Below are 16,804 nucleotides of genomic sequence, written 5' to 3'. Positions count from 1 at the left end.
CCCTACTATTTGGATATTTAGATGCAGCAAAGACAGCACATTTCTAGTGTGAGCAGAGGTCACATACCTCTGGTATAAAATGACAGATATAAAAAGTACTTGTCTTAGTGACTTATCTGTGTTTATGTTAATTTTCTACAACAAGCTCTCTCTTCCCATTAAAATTCAGACAAATTCTTCAACGCAGTTCTACTAAGTTTCAGTTTGAAAATGGTATTTTAAGGTAATATTTATGCTGTCCCTGTACTACTGCTCTTTATGGCGTATCATTTCCAACAACAGCTTAATACGTCTCAGCTTGGGAAACAAAAAGAGCTGAACCTCTGGACTTCCTCTGTGAAGAGCTGGGGGGAAGAACTGGCTTGCCTAACATTTTCTGCTCAGAGAAGAAAGATTAGAGATGTCCGCACTTGTCTCTAACCTACAGAAGTCTGAGGTTCATCTGCTGGTAAACAGCATTAGATACTGCAGCAAAGTAAGAATGATGCAATACTTGTTATCAATAGAATATTTGGTTAAATGATGTTGAGTTTTGATGTGTCTTGAAAGTGTATAAATAAAGAAAATAAAGTTAAAAGAATATAATTTTGGCATGGTTGAAAAAGGCAACAAGAGGAAGATATGCTTCAGTAGGGTATCTCTTCCCTTATATAAAATCTTAAACTTTAATTTTATTCTGGAAAAAAATAAATCCAAGAGAATTTTCCAACGGTGATCCCACTATAGAACTTCTTCTGCCTCTCGCAAATGTAGATTAAAGTTTTATCCAAAAGGAAATTAAAATAAAAAGCAATTTTGCCTCAGAGAAGAAGAGCAGTTACATGTTTTAAACAAAAATGTATATACCACAGGGAATTTACTGGGGAAACACATATTTGAAACTTAAGGAGGAAAAGCAAATTCAACAATGGCATATGTATCAGAATGTATGTATTTCTCCCAAATAACATTTGCTTGATCTCCTAATAAAAACTGTTTTTAGAGATTATCAGCAAATGGAAAGCTGACATTAGTATAGATAATAAAGACAGCGTATTCTGATCATGCCTTATCCACCACAAAACTATTACTCTGATAATGGGATTTTTACCGTTGATTCATATGTAATAAAACATACCTAGATTTTCAGTTTAATGGGGTTCTGTAACACAAAAAATCATGTACAAACTATTAGTCTATGCAAATTTTCTGTAACACAGCAGGTTATATTTCTCTCTGTTTATCTGGAGTCACTGATACTCAGTAATACTTTAGTGCTTAATGATCGTGCTTGAGTGCTCTTGGATACCTGAATACTTCAGTGGCATGAAATAAAAAGCAAGTGATATCCTAGTTAAACTTTTACTTTTTCATGGCTTTTTTTTTTTTTTGTGTGTGTGTGTCTAAATTCTGGTTTTAGTTATATTGAGATAACCTCACTTAGTTGTTGAGAAGAAATGTATAGTTCTGAGATGAGGCATTGTTCAAGTAAAATGAATTGTGATGATCCATTGTTAGCCATTCTCTGACTCAGAAGCATTACTTTTATGCACTAAATCTGAAAAAAATATTTTAAATACATTTATCTTTATTTAAGAAATAATATACTTCAATTAGAAGGGTACCATGTCTATTAATATGATTATTGATTACAGTCACAGGTATAAGCATATTTGAAAATGCTTACTGCCTGGACCAATCCTTAATTTCTTTTATCTTTCTAATTTTATATTGCCCAAGAAAACTATTTGGAATTAAAATGACTAGACAGATTCTGATGAAAATACTGAAGTATGACTTATTGCCCTTCTTGGTTAGTCAGATAAACTGCAATCAGCACCTGGAAAGACACAGGCACTATATAAAAATACCAACCTTTTTGCTGCATTGTTTCTAAAAGTTTGTAAAAAAAAAAATCATTTCTAAAAATCTTCAGAAGCTGAAATTTCTCATTTTGAGGTACAGACTAAAAAAACCTCTAGTGTCCTGAGAAATAAAGGTTGTTACTATTCCAGCAAGTGTTAGGCAGTGCCAGTCATGCTTGCAAATGATTTTTATGTTATACCATAACTCTGTTGCAATGCTTTTTAACTCAGTTATGATATATTGTGAATCCAATCTCACGGAAGCTAAAGAAATGGTGAAAACAGCCGAATTATATGGCATAATGGCACCATTAGTAAGTATCTAAATCCACACTTCCTTTTTACACTTCTGCAGTACAAGCAAAACAACAAAACCAAAACAAACCACTGCTGCAGGCTAATGTAGCCTAATACACAATTTTTGCTGAACAGAGTAGAACTGTACCACAACAAGTCAGCCTTCACCCAGACAAAGGCTTCCTCTTTCATATGCATGAGGGTCAAACTCTATATTTAGTCTTCAAGGATAAAATGCTCCTATGTCAAACGTGCTGGTACTGAAATCTGAGCTAGTCCCTCATTTAGACATGATGTTACCATCCTTGCATCAGTGATATATACACACTTCTAGACATGGCAGCATTACTGGAATATGAGGTAGCAACAGCAGGCACTCACGAATTTGAAAACATCAGAGATTAGCTTGCTTCTTTATTATGCGCCTATTTTATAAGAAATGTGTGCCTGCTCCTGCACCCACGGGTCGTTATTTTACACTTCCATCTGAGGCACAGACGTGATTTAACCCTGGCATCACCAATCTGAAACGATAATACTGGTCAATTAAAAGATCTTTCCACCCTGAAGAAGGACAATGTCTTTCACAGTGACAGTGAAACGCATTTGCAAGAATGCAGGCTTGTTCAGGGAGGCAGGAAATGGACCATCCTCCTCTCCGTTTCATTCTGTGTATCCCATCACACCCCGCGCTCAGTCTGGAACATTCTGTATTCTTATCTAAAGGTTTTCTTCACTGTGGGGTGCTCACCAGTTCTGGGCTGTGCTGCTGCTGATCCACTGGGGTATCTGATATAGTTGTGTCTGGCTATACATACATAATATTCCTTTATTTCATATTATTACTTTTATTTACACATCAGTTTCCTTTTAGTGGCCACTTCTTGGACACCCTCCCTGTAGGCACGCTGAGCATGGCAAGTGCTGTTAGCCTGGGTAGGACTGTAGTTGAGTTACCTCAACTCTCCTCTTTGCAATGAAAGAGAAGGGGTGACAGGACTCCATACTCAATATGCTTCTTAGTATCACGGTGACTGTACCACCAGACTCTGCATCAACCAAGCACTTTCAATGACTCAGAGCCGCATCTAAACTATGCGAGTTTTCTCTCTATTGTTCATCTAAGATATTGTCCCTCCACTGTATCCATCGTTTCCCTCTTCCTTTCTTTTTTGTTTGAAAGCTCCTTGCATCAAAGAACTGCCTTTTGGATTTTATTACTTCAACCTGAGTCAATGGCAAAATTGTATTTTATATCTCCATTTCCAGATTCAACATTGACTTCAAAGGGAGGAGTGCTTCGCTTCCTGTGGTTTGCTTGCACCATTTCTCTGAACAGAACTGAAATAGAGTGGCAGCCCCTATTGCTGTTAGATTCTGAGTAGACTCATTTGGGTAAACAAAATTCCCTTAAAAAAATACAGATTACTACAATAACTACAGAAGTTTGTGTTGTTGAATACCACACTGACATTACCTCTACAGACTCTCCTACCTTTCAGGAAGTCATAAAAGCCTGTAAATTGTTTTAGTGATAGAAGGTATTTTAGACAGACAATGAGGGAAAAAATGTTGAGCTGACAGATAAATAGCAAGATTGTGCCAGATATTATGGCTGTTTGCATGGCTAGCTGTTTAAGAACCAGACAAATGAGGCTGTCAGTTTTGTTACTGACAAGTGCATAATTCACTTCCTAAGTAAACTCAATTAGATGCATAGCTATGGACGGGGAAAGGCCTAAAGCTAGATTATGGTGCATAAAAGGATTAGAACCTGATAATTGTATAATGAAGAGTAAGCAGCTACTTCTAGCTTCTTAGGAGTAGCAAGAGGTGCTTGGAAAAGTAGTTATTCAGCATTAACCATGGACTACCTTTGTGACAGAACTTTGCTTTCCATGATTTATCCAACCAGAGCACAAATGTTGTTAAATAAATGTCATGAGTTTAAGAAATATATGCAGCTTGCCATTTTGTTTGAGTTTAAATCCATCCTCTGCTGTATGGCTGGAAAAATCTTCCATACCTTCTCTTTCTCACAGCCTGCTTTTAAAGAGAACTGTAGTATTTCTTTTCATAGCACTCTGGCAGAGATCTGCAGGGTGTTGCATCAGAAGAATGCCAAGGAAATGTATTTCCTATATTGAGCTGTATTTCCTACATGGCCATGTCTTTTGTGCCATGGTGAAATTCAGAACTGGCCCTATTTTTTTTTTTCCAGGCTGCCTGATCATTTAACCTTTAGCAAAGGAAAAACAGCAACTTGGGATAGTTGGCTGGTGCCAATAAGCAGTAAGCTGCACTGCCACATATTCTGCCAGTGACTAACGGTGATTTTACGTCAGTGGAACTAAGAGCACATGAACTATGATGATATAGCACACATGGGATGTGTAACATCCAGGCACATGAGAAGTGAAGAGATAAAGAACAGAGAAAAAAATGGAGTGGAGCAGAAGGGACCAGGTCTCAAGGTCCTGTGGGAGCACAGCGAAGCTGGTCAAGAACTTGGGTGAAGGGCTGAAGGAGAAGATAAAGGACCAGAGCCAGGAATAGAGAAGGGCAGCCAGTCTGTCTGGGAAGGCAGAGACAGGCTTCAAGTTGGGACGGAGCAGATGAGTTTACAGCTACTGTGGCATTTCAGCTCCTACTGCCTTGTACTGAAACTGGGCTCCAGACTTCTCATATACATAAATACAGACAGACAATTGCACTTCTGTTGCCACCACTTTCTTTCCACGAGTCACTTCGTTACTTACAGATAGATCATCATTGTTTTGAGGTGTAACTTTAAAAACACACCAGGAGCAAGCCACCCACTATGCTAACGTATGAAAGATTAGGGGAAATTCCATACTTAGGGGAAATGGAAACATTTTCTGCAGAGCTTTAATTGCTGGCTGTTTGAGATTGCTTAGGGGCCTAAGACAGTAAATTAAAACCCAAAGAAACACATTTGTGGGAAGAGAACAGTAAGTATCTGTTATATGCAAATGCATCACACCTCTGCTCTATTTCACTGGCTATTATTTCCATATATATCTGTGTGGAGCAAATATAAGAACTACATAGCATCAAAAAAAATCTAAAAATGTCTTCTTATTCTTATGTTGGAAACTTGAACTGAGCTGAGGGAGAGGATCACATGGTGGAAACAGGTTCCCTTGTAGAGAACACAAAAGCCAAATTATTCTGGCACACAAAGCAATAGAAATATTTCTCATTTCAGCTGTGAAGAGCAAAAAGAAGACATTTGAAAAATAAATCTAATCCCAATTGAATTGGATTTTCTGCAGGGGCGTATAGAGATTTACATATTTTTTTTGAGGAAAATTACTTTTGAAAGCCACAAACTATAAGAACAGAATGCAACAGATTGATTATGCAAACAGAGCTGTCAGAGAACCAATTTGATCACAGAGGACAAAATTTTAAAATTGTTTTTACTCACATTTAAAGAAAGACTTTCAAAGCAAATAGCACGGGGTAGTATTACAGATACAATTAACATTTGCTTTGAAATATCATCCATTTTTCTTGCAGATTTGAGACTGATCCACTATGGATAAGGGTACATTTGAATAGGGAAGATAGGTCTCAGCTGTAAAATTTAGATCTGGGTCTGAACTAAGATCAGACATGTTTAGACCTGAGTTCTGAAACAGAGAAATAACATTTGTTTGGGAAGCCATGATTTGAATGCACTAGATTTTGATGGTATTCATACTCAGACAAGTTTGTGCATAATGTGAATATTTCAGGACTACAGGACCATAGTTAACTCACACATATCTCTATATGCAACATGCAAAATACACCCCCAAATATCTGAAAGTTGCATCAGTTCAGTAGCTTAAAAAGGTTTTTGTAGTCTTGACTTCTGTCCACAGAATTTCACTGCTGGTTCACTTAGGGAAATTTAAGATTCCACTGAGGCAACACAGTACCTAATGCCAAAATATTAGTTAATCAGAAGTACAAGAAATAGCTTTTTTTTTTTAATAGATTCTTAATATTTTGTATTTCTGCAATACCATCAGAAAAATTATTCTTTCACTTCCTGTTCAACAAATAATGCTCTAGATGGTAAAATGTCTGCTACACAGTGCATTTAAATGACTACAACCTATTTTTACCCTGAATTGAAATGAGAGACAGTCTTGCTAAAATATACAAATAAGTACTTAAAATATCTGCCTCAGCATTTTACAGAAAGCTGTCATATGGAGAATATTGATATTTTGCTTCTCTTCAGTTAGAATTAAAAAAAAAAGCAAGCAAAAAAAAAAAACAATCAACAACAACAACAAAAAAACCAAACCCCCAAATCAGTTCATTCTCTATAGTGCCAAAAAAGCCCTGTGAAAAGCACTCTTTTGCAGAATTTGGAGCTCTTACAGGAAATCCAAGTAATTTTTTCAACCCTATATCAAGAAGACAGAAGAGCCATCCACTGCATAGCGATAGGAGAAGACACCCACCCCAGATTCTGAATAGCAGCAGCACAAAGAGGAAGAGACATGCTCTGCCTTTATCACCTCCACTCGTCCTGTGCTCCCAGTTACCTCCCACTCCACAGTCCGAGTGCTTTGCCAGCTTTTCATCAGACTTCCTCTAGGCCTGCTGGCCACTCATCTGTTGTTACCATGTCTATATAAATATGTTTTGTTGCCACTTCCAAACAACTCAAAGACCAGAGCAGCATACCCATCCTGTTTGTCTTCCACAACATAGCAGACACGTTTTTTCTTCTTCTAACCTCATCAAGCTTCCTTCCCTCAGTATCCCTTTCATAAATTCACTGCTCAAAATGGTCAAGCCTGAGGGTTTTAATGACTGAACCCATTAGACTCAAGTTTTAGAGAACTGACCCTCTGTACCAGACCCTTATCTGAATGCTGTCTAAACACCGCACATAAACCCAAGCGTTACATCTCCACCACTCAATGGAAAGCCAGGCACCGAGCTGGCAGCACCAGCACACTATTTCTCCAGATACTGAACCACAGCAGCAAAACCTTCAGCTTGTCTTCTAGACTTCACACCTTCCATAAAGATTAAGAATCACTGATTTAAAAAAAAAATCACAATTCAATGCTGTCTGAAAATGCTACCTTATGGACAGAAATAAGTAGTAAGAAATTAATAACTTAAAATTCTGGCCTTAGTAGTTATTTCCAAATTATAAGAAATGAATAACTATCACCCAAAATGTTATGCAAGCATAAAATGATCAATATTTAAATACAAATAAAAAATATTTTTAGAAAGAACATACAAAATGAGGAACAGATTAATTCAAACCCAAACGAGTTAACGGCAAGTCCATGCCTATTGACAAGTGCTTTCATCAAAAGTACATTGCAGAAAGTACGTTACAAAAGAACTAAAATGCCTTTACTACTGGCCTGAAGGCCCTCTCTATCTTTAACCCTGTTTTAAAGAGATATTAGGGCTACTGTTTCTAGGTACATTCAGCAGAAGCTCCTTTTACCCCTAAACATTAAGAGAAATCAAATGCTTCTATGTGTAACAACTGGTTGAAATATAGAAAAAGTGCACATGATAACAGAAGTGCTTACATGACTAACAGCAACGGAACAACTGCCTGCCTAGGTCAGACAATGAACGCATAGGGTGCTGTGTCGAAACTGAATTAAATCGGTGGGTTTGCACCATCTGTGTTATCCTAGAACCTTTTCAGTGACTTTAATTTTCAGGGAACTTCACTGTGCAAATTTTGTGCCTGCATTCAGAATATTAGTCTGATGACAACATGATGTAAATTTTTGCTTTTAAATTAATGCATAAAAATTCTTTAGGATTCATCTGAAAAAAAAGGTGAGATTGATAGTATCAGGTTCAACTGCATGTAATTTTCCTTTCCATATTATTGGAAACCATTTTGCATACCACTGCACACTGTTTTGTGTATTTTGCACTCTGTCTTAGAGAAGATACCTTTCCACAATGTTTGAAGCAATTCCTGTGAGATATATTTCTGAACTGTCTCTCTTGGGCACCATATAGTGTAAGTAAATTTTAAGATCCTCCAGTGAAAGACATTTTAATAAAACACCTTATGGACTACTAGTGTTAATGAACAATGAAAAATGACTATAAAGTGAAGTGAGACAGAATTATATTAGACGAGGAAAAATAACATACATCATCTTTGCTTCAATAGAATCTGTGTATGGACATTGGACATGGTGAAAGTCTCCATTACATTTTATTGTGGATACCCATGCATTGGTATTTACCAGGGAGCAGCCAACTGTTCCAAATGTACACTGCAGCTTGCACTAGCTTGCTATTCTGCACTTACGCCCCAGCACAAAATACATTTAAAACAACTGATACAGAAGTTACCAATAAAAATCTACACATGTGCACAGAATAGATGCAGGTTTGTTCCCTTCCTTTGCTATACCTAGAGTCACAGGATACTTGTGAATGAGCTCACTGTGCACATTGCTCTTCAGCCTCTCCAAGCTGAAGAATGCTTAGCTAAATTGTGGACTGCATGATTGTTCAGAGTAAGACATTTGCCAGATGAGTAGCACGTGAAATGGAGAACTGATCTTAGGGGAAATAATGTGTAAGAGGAGTACTGCCAGTAGAAGACAATTTAAAATATTCATAAGGCTACTGAAGAAGGTGAAACGAAAATTTCATGAGGATGAAGACAAGCGTCCAATGGAGAAAAAAACCTGTTACTGTTAAGCCAGTTGCTGGAGTGAAAAACATACCAGCTGATTCCACTAAAGACCATGCTTTATACATCTTGTTTCAAAAGCATTTGTAAGTTTTTATATTCCCTAAAGGATTCTTGTCTGTGTGTGCGTGTCTGAGGGAAATCAGCAAGCAATTCAGCAGACTGTCATTCCGTGTGCAAGACAAATGTAAGGCTGGAATAACAGATTAGTGTAGGCCATGGAAAAGCCTGCAGCATAGACTTGCTCAGGTCACTCAAATCTCCGCCAGCGCATTACGTACTTAAGGAAAATGAAAAAGAATTACCAAGCTAGAAATTACTCACAAGTACGGATTTGGACAGTGATAGCAAGGCTTGTCTTTTTGAAGGGGTAGTGGGGGAAGAAGCACAGAAATTGCAAATGGAAGAGGCGCATTAAGACAGCTATGATGGGGTAGGTAAGAGCAACCCCCCAGTCTGGATGGCACAAGTCAGCCCAAGCCCCGTGGCAGCAGAAGCTGGGAAAAGAACAGTGGGCAGCGACTGCCTGTGAGCTGGAGAGGCATTTGGAAAAAGCAGCAGCAGGCATGCAGCCCACTGCGTGAGAAGTAACCAGTTTCTGCTGAGGAACCTCACCTACATCTGATCTGGTCAGCTGCTATCACGTTAGCCACCAGAAAAGCTAAACCACAGCTGTGCAGTGGTTGGAACAATGCAGGGCTGTGTGCATGGACCAGAACAAAGAGCAGCACTGCCAAGTCAGTAGGGATGTTTCCTCCCCCATGGTTTCCATGTCTGTTCTGAGCCTTGGAGAACACATTTGCAAACCGACACACAGCACAGGCAACTCTCTCCAGCACCTCAGAATCTCAGCATTCCCTATCCTGAAAGACGATGGCTATTAAAAAGATTTTAAATTTGAACTTTGGAGGTGCCAAGACCTCAAAACTCCAATCAATCTCATGGGGTAGAGCAAATAAATCTTCCTAAAACTGTATTTACTTGAAAAAGAATTGATTTACAAAGCTGAGATTGCTTATTTTTCACCGCAGACTGACAGACTTTCTTTCATTCCATACTATTACGAGTTTACCACAACAATGTTACTGTTTTTCCTTTAAATGAGGAAAAAAAAGCATGAAATAACAGACAAAAGACCCACTTCCTTCTTTTCTCTCTCATGTTTCTTGGAAGTCATTTGTATATTTTCTCTTTCTTTTTTTCTTTTAATCTTTGTGAATTCAAACTTTCAAGTAGATAGTAAGAAATCCTTGTCCTGCTGCTTGTTGCAGGCAAGTGAATTTATCTGGCACGTACACTATCAGAAGGTTAAATCTCTGTCTTCAAAGGTGTGATTTCTGTGTGAGCAAGCTCCTATTCCCATTTCAACTGGCGCAGATACAGGACCTACCTCTTAGGAGAAATCTGAAGATTAGAGGAAATACTGCTAATTTAGAGAACACTTAAAGATTGGAAAAATAGTTGTAAAATAATTAATCAAGAAGCCTAAATAGAATAAGGTATTTTAATTTAGACATTTGATCAAGTCTAATTTCATTTTAATCTGCTGGAAGTTATGAGTACCTATTAGAAGCTTTTGCATTTTGTGGGATATAATATCCAGAGGCTATGATCAGAAGACCTGGATGCAGGACTGAGAGTCTATTTCCCATGCCGACACATGCTGTTCTAGCTCTTCAGATAAAATGTTGTGCAGGAGAAAAGCACTATTTGTAATAATCACAAGAATTAGAAATAAGTTATGTTAATAGTTCCCCATCTGTCACGAGGGTAGTAAACCTTAATGAAAATTAGAAATATGGTTAATTGAGATGCTTTCACTCTTTTGCTACTAAATAAAGTTATAATTTAAAAGATACCCTGAATAAACTCTCAGTTAAATGTCAGAACATACTCGTGCATCAACACAAAATTTCCAGTGTGTGTGCGCAAAAGGTCCTTCTCTTCATGCCATCTCCTTAGCCTTCAAAAATAAGCACAAGCAACAAAGCCATGAAATTGTGTGAACCCAAGTCACCTGTGCATTCCGTTAGCCCTTCAAATGTGTTTTGTCAAAACCCTTACAAATGCAGGGATTAAAACCACCGAACTTAAGGTATTACAGAAAATACACATATTTGCCAAGTTATGGTAACTGCAATAGTTCACCTGAACATGCCAAACAGCCTCTGTGCCCACCAAGTGCATTGCTCCGCTTTCTGCATTGAAGCATTCCTTTGGCACAAAAAGCTCCAAATACTGTGGTGGCGGAAGGCTCAGAGCGATCATATAATTAGCGCTGATACCTTTTACATGGCTATTTTACTCTAACAAGGAGGAGTGCAAATGGAAGAGAGCAAAGGAAGAAAATGTGAAACTATAACAATAATTACAAATAAATCAGGGCTTTTTGCGAGATCCCAAACCGTGTTTCTTCTCTAATTACTACTAATTAGCATTAAAGGAAATGACTACGAAATGCCAGTTCCAAAGGAAAAGAAAAAAGGAGAGAATGGGTACTGGTTTCATTTTTCCTTTGAAAATACATTGATTATTCATTTCTAGTAGCCATTTCTAGACTGACTCAAAAAAGTCAATAATCTTTGGTTTGAAGTAAACCAGAGAACTATCAGTTTTTCTCTGCCTTTCCCACTTTACCTCCCCCTCTTGTCTTTAATACCTAATTATATTTATAATTTACCTCCTTCAAATTTAGAAAAACAGTATATGGCTTATCATACATTGAGACATAGCCTACCAGAAAGGGTGGTTATCTTGTGATGTCACTTACTCTCAGCTTTTTCCCAATCCTTATCAGCCCATGAGGTATGAAGCACTGAATTAAGGTAGAAAAGCTCACCATGAAACATGCACCAAACAGAAAGCAATCCTATAACAGTTATAGGGTCACAGCAAGAGTGTACACCAGGCTTCTCTTGCCAGCCCAGGACACTGAAGTGCCAGAAGCACTGCTGTGAGGAACCACTCAGCTAACCATGCTTTAAGACACAAAGAAAAAGGCTGCTGACTCAGCCCAAACAAACCAACGCCCCCAGCCATGCTCCTCTTCCAGCAAGAGACAGTGACATTGTCAGCGAAGGGGGAATAATCTCTCCTCTCATACAGCCAGTCCCCTTTGATCTGCTCTCTCATTCAAGACATGGATTTGTAATTACTTACTTGTTTTCTGATACCTTCCTTGTATCTGCTGATTAGGAATTGGGCCCTTGGGCTGGCGCTTGTGCATCAGTCCATCACAGAATGATGCAGGTGATCTGCGAGGCCATTAATGGGGCCATACACCCAACAATGTCATTGTGACTGTCACTCTGGAAATCTCTGTCAGTGTGAAACACTCATCTCAAATGAATGATGGCATACCACAGATGATGGTGTAATGGGGAGTGGAGAAGTTTTACCAGAATACAGAAGTGTGTTAAAGAATCCTACTCTGCGAAACACTTTGAATCAGAGCCTTGACTTGTGGTCTAACATGCAACATACCTCTGTGTGGGGTTTTCTTGTTTCCTGGTTCCAAAAAGGAGACACCAAATTCTTGGGAAGGCAGACGTGCAAACACCAAGAGAATTCCAGGTTGATATCAATCCACCCAGGGTACTTCGCTGAGCTGCAGGTCGATGGGAAGTTTCTTTATCTTTTTAGCCTTGGAAGTATCAAAACACATGGTTCTTCTGGAAGGGGAAAAAATGTAGATTTAGTCAGCTAGTGAGAAAGAGTACGTAAACTGCTGAGATCAAAATGTCAGTACAAGCACTTGATCTGAAATAGAGGGTCCTAATCACTGGAACTGATGGATAAGAAGAGAACCACTTCACATCTGACAAAGCAAAATGTAATTATTATGAAAGTGGTGATAGGGCAGGTAAATGACTTGCCCCCAAATTTAAAAAGTCAAACCTAGTTAATTATAGCTCAGCTAATAGAAACAGCAGTGATAAGACAGATTGGTGAAAAATTAATGAAGTCTTTAATGAACTTCATGGCAAATTACATAAATCAGAGCTAACTTAATAAAAACCCAGAAGATTTTTAGCAGCAATTAGATTTTCCAACTGCTGAAAGATAAAGAAATTAACTCTACTAAAATCCTCTCTTTTCTGAAAGACTCAGAACAACATAAAAGTAGTGGAAATAGATACTTTTTTTTTTTGAGTTTTATTTTTAAATGGTCATTCCCAAAGCCGACCAGAGAGTGTTTGAAACCCCTGCATATCAAGCAATGAAGTCACCATTTCTTTTCTGGTGAATGTGAGGAAAGATCTGCGCGTGCTATGTAAACACATTTATAAAACAATGTGTTTCACACAGTGAAGTTTTTGCTGGACTTGCAGTAAGAGATAAGCAGACTTTGTAGAATCGTTTGAATATTTATTTTTTAAAAACCCCAAACCCCAGTGAGGAACAAAAGGCACACTTTAGTTTTCAGAGACAAGTCAGCTTCCAAAGACCTCAGCAAGATCAAGGTTCCTCACAACACTACTGTGAGAATTTTACATTAAATGGCCAAGTGGTTAGACATGGGTATATTTGGAAATAGGCAAAAATTTCAAAAAGGTTATTTAGGAATAGGAATATATATTGAAAGGCACAGTCAGCACTTTGAGCCAAATTTCCAGTACATGTCAAGATGCTTAGAATGCTTAACTTTCCATCTTGCCTCTGAGACTCTACTTGCAATTAAATCATGAAGAATCATATGTTGAAAATTTATTTTGAATTCAGAGAAGAGCCTAGGCCTCCTTCAGGTTCTTACAATTTATGTTAATTGCGAGTTACTAGTAAGGGAAGGGGGAAAAGACAAAAAAAAAAAAGATTGTACCCTGTCTTCTAAACCACGCCAAGATGGCTTGGGCCAAATTAGTCACATGAGAATCACAAATGAAGTCATTAAAAAAGCCTGGTGATTTTCTGAATTTATCAAACTAGTGAAAAGGAATAGTTCTCACTCATTTTTAGAGTTGCAGAACTGTAGCAGAAATAATATTCTAAACAACAGCTATGTCTGAGCCTACACATACGTAGAAAACCATTAGAGGAGATAAGGATTTCATAAAAGGATGAATGAGGAACAGAGTTTGTGGCTTGCTTTAAGCAAGATGGCTCTGAAGTTGAACTGTAAGGCCATCATATAATTTATAAACGCAATGACCAACTGTTATTATTTTTTACAAACATTTTTCTTCCCCCCTAAATTCATTTTGTCACTCTATACCCTCAATAGCACCTGCAGTCACAGCATCAGAGATCCCCTAAGGCTTCCACATCTCCAACAGCAACCCAGCAAACCCCTGCTCTAGCACACTGCCTGAAAAGCCAGTACCTTGTAGACAGGCATAATGAAAACTTACCGTGTAACTCCAGCCCTTGTGGTTTGCTGATGATGGCTGAATTCACCAAATAATAGCCAAAGTATTTTCCCAGAGTACTGTACTCAGTTAAAAATAGCATCACACAAGTTGCCAGTTTAATACTTCCAAACCAATGATATCCTGCCTTTTTCATCTCTCACTTAAAAACAAAAAAAAAATTTGGTAACTTGTTTTCAATTTGTTGTTTGGATTGTAAATCAAAATTTTGGGATATGCCTAGCAATTTCCTATTTGCACTCCGAATCACGGCATGAAGCCTAGACACATAAACTAATGCTCAGTACTTTAACATGACCTTGTAAGAAGAGAAGACTTGTCCAGACACTGAGAATCACAGACTGTTTAATAGATGGTGTTTAGATATTTATTTTTCTCTTAAACATTGACAAATCATCCTGCAGCCACATTGACAAGCAAGAATTCCTAAACACTAGGTATCTTGTGACCCTAGATTATGCAAGAGAGATCGATCTGTTTAGTAAGCATGGCACTGGCTGATGCAGCCAACCAGAGTAATAAAATGCAAGGGAGTAATAAAGAATAAAACTCTTTGGAGAACATCTCTGCTGGACAACAGGCTGCTCAGAGGATACCTGACTCTAGACAAAGAGGCTTTTGAAACTACCTCAGCACCGCTACAGGAAAGGAGACTGGAACAGGGGTTGTGCCATTCCTACTCCATACTGTGAGCGAGGCAACAGGAAGTGGAAAGGCAGAGGCTTATTGCGGACTTTGTGTGCAAAGCCTACCAAATGGAAACCAGTAAGGTCTTTCTCCTCAGAAGGACTGTACAAAAGTGCTTTCCACCCCAGCCAGAGCAGGGAAGGAGGAAAGTTTTCAAAACAGCAGTTCTCTTGCACATGGGGCTGACTTTCCAGCTGTTGCCCAGGGAGGCTGTTCTCTCTCCAACCTTGGCGGTCCCTCCAAGACCCGCTTGGATAAAGCCCAGAGTGACTCTGCCTCAACCAGGAGGTCAGATCAGAGATCTCCTGAGTTCCATACCGGCCTGAATCATCCAGCGATTCTGAGTACCCCTGGATTATCACTGTGCCCAGGCACAAATACAGAATTCTCCTTTAAGACTATCTTTGGTGCTTTCATTTCAAAAGAAGTTGAAAAAAAATATGTTCAAACTATTTGTATATAAATGTGAACAATTTGTGATGAAAGTGTGCTCCATGCAGAACTGTGCTGTAACTATGGCAACTTCCATTGAGAGAGACATCCGTTGTAAATCTATAAGGATCTCATTTTGAAGAGATTTAGTTGTACTAGTCACCGATTTATGAATATTCCAATCATGTAAAAAACACCCCAGTTTCTTACAGAATTGCTTTTAAACAGTGCAGCTGTGTGAATGAGAATGCCATCACCAGCATTTACACTGAACAGTTTCTAAATTTTATTTTACGATTCTTTTGCAATTTAGGAGTTGCAAAAATATTTTGGAGGCTACATTGGGATTATTTGGTTATAAAATCGTTGTAGCCTTACTTAGTCAGGCTTCACGCATTCCACTCTTCTTTGCCCTATTATATTTTCCATGTACAGGTCACTAGTCAGTTTGTCTTTCTTTAAATACCTTCATGTTGAACCCAGTGTCTCATGGGAGGAGAAATTCAGAAATAAAGGATGGTTCCTCCCGCTTAGTGCTCTGGCTCTGAGCTCTCCTTAAAATCATTAGCTATCTGCCGCCTCTCACATAAGGCAATGCTGGACCAATGCTCCCCCGTGGTTTCTGTCCACCTTGTAACCCTTCTCAGTGAAACACTGGCCTTCCTTTCTCACTAAATTTTAGTAAATTCTCATATGCCAGACTTATTTCCAAGGCATCAAACTCAGTGTTGAAGTTTAGGGCAGTTATTTTGTGCCTTGTTGACTGGCAGATCCACCTACTTACAATCACAATTTAGGATATGTAGAAATATGTCCTTAGAGAAGAGATTCAAATTAAATTTCCACACGTCCTCAAGCAGGCCTGGACTTTCATTTTGATGTGATACGTAAATTTAGTGTTTAATACAGGAATTGTAATGTATCTCTGAGCAGAAGCAAAAGTGAAGGACTCCCACTACTCTCCTATTAAATTTGTCCAATGGAAGACTACTCAGCTCTTCAGAGATGTTAATTTTGAACAACCTCTTATGAGCAAAACTAGGCACGTTATTTTAACGTACTTACCCACTTCTACACTTTCCTTCTCAACAAGAAAAAATGTTGTTTGTACAGCCAGAATACTCAATCCAACCTCCCTTTTGTGTTACTTCAGCACTGATGCACCTAAGTATTTATTCATGTCTTGAACCTTTTAATATCTCTTTAACAAATCAGATCAGGCTAAGGGAAGTTTCACGTTATCAGCTGCATCTTGCAGCCCAGATAACTCAGGTCTTATGTTAACCCTGCCTGTAGGTTACAATTCTGTTGGATAGCTTCATGGAAAAGGAAGAAACGTCATAAATTTTGGAGGCAGTTATTTTCTTCAGCTTGCCAGGGGGCTAAAAGCAATTAGTTGCATCTCATCAAAATGCTTGTCTTTTAAAGAACATATACTTGTCAGATTTTCTCATTTATCT

The 16,804-nt window shown here is 38.3% G+C and overlaps 1 protein-coding gene across 1 annotated transcript in view; it reads right to left on the bottom strand.

The window, feature by feature from the left end:
- SLC39A10 (solute carrier family 39 member 10) overlaps positions 1-12,498 on the bottom strand; it is a 120,234-nt gene extending 107,736 nt beyond the window's left edge. The window contains exon 1 of the mRNA XM_083843034.1: positions 12,343-12,498. The gene's annotated coding sequence lies outside the window, so the exon portion shown is untranslated. The remainder of the gene's footprint in view (positions 1-12,342) is intronic.
- Positions 12,499-16,804: the final 4,306 nt, after the last annotated feature.

Source organism: Anser anser (assembly GCF_964211835.1).
Source record: "Anser anser genome assembly, chromosome: 6".
In the NCBI taxonomy this organism is placed as follows: Eukaryota; Metazoa; Chordata; class Aves; order Anseriformes; family Anatidae; genus Anser; species Anser anser.
Note: the sequence above shows the minus strand (reverse complement) of the source record. Positions and strands in the feature narration are given on the sequence as shown.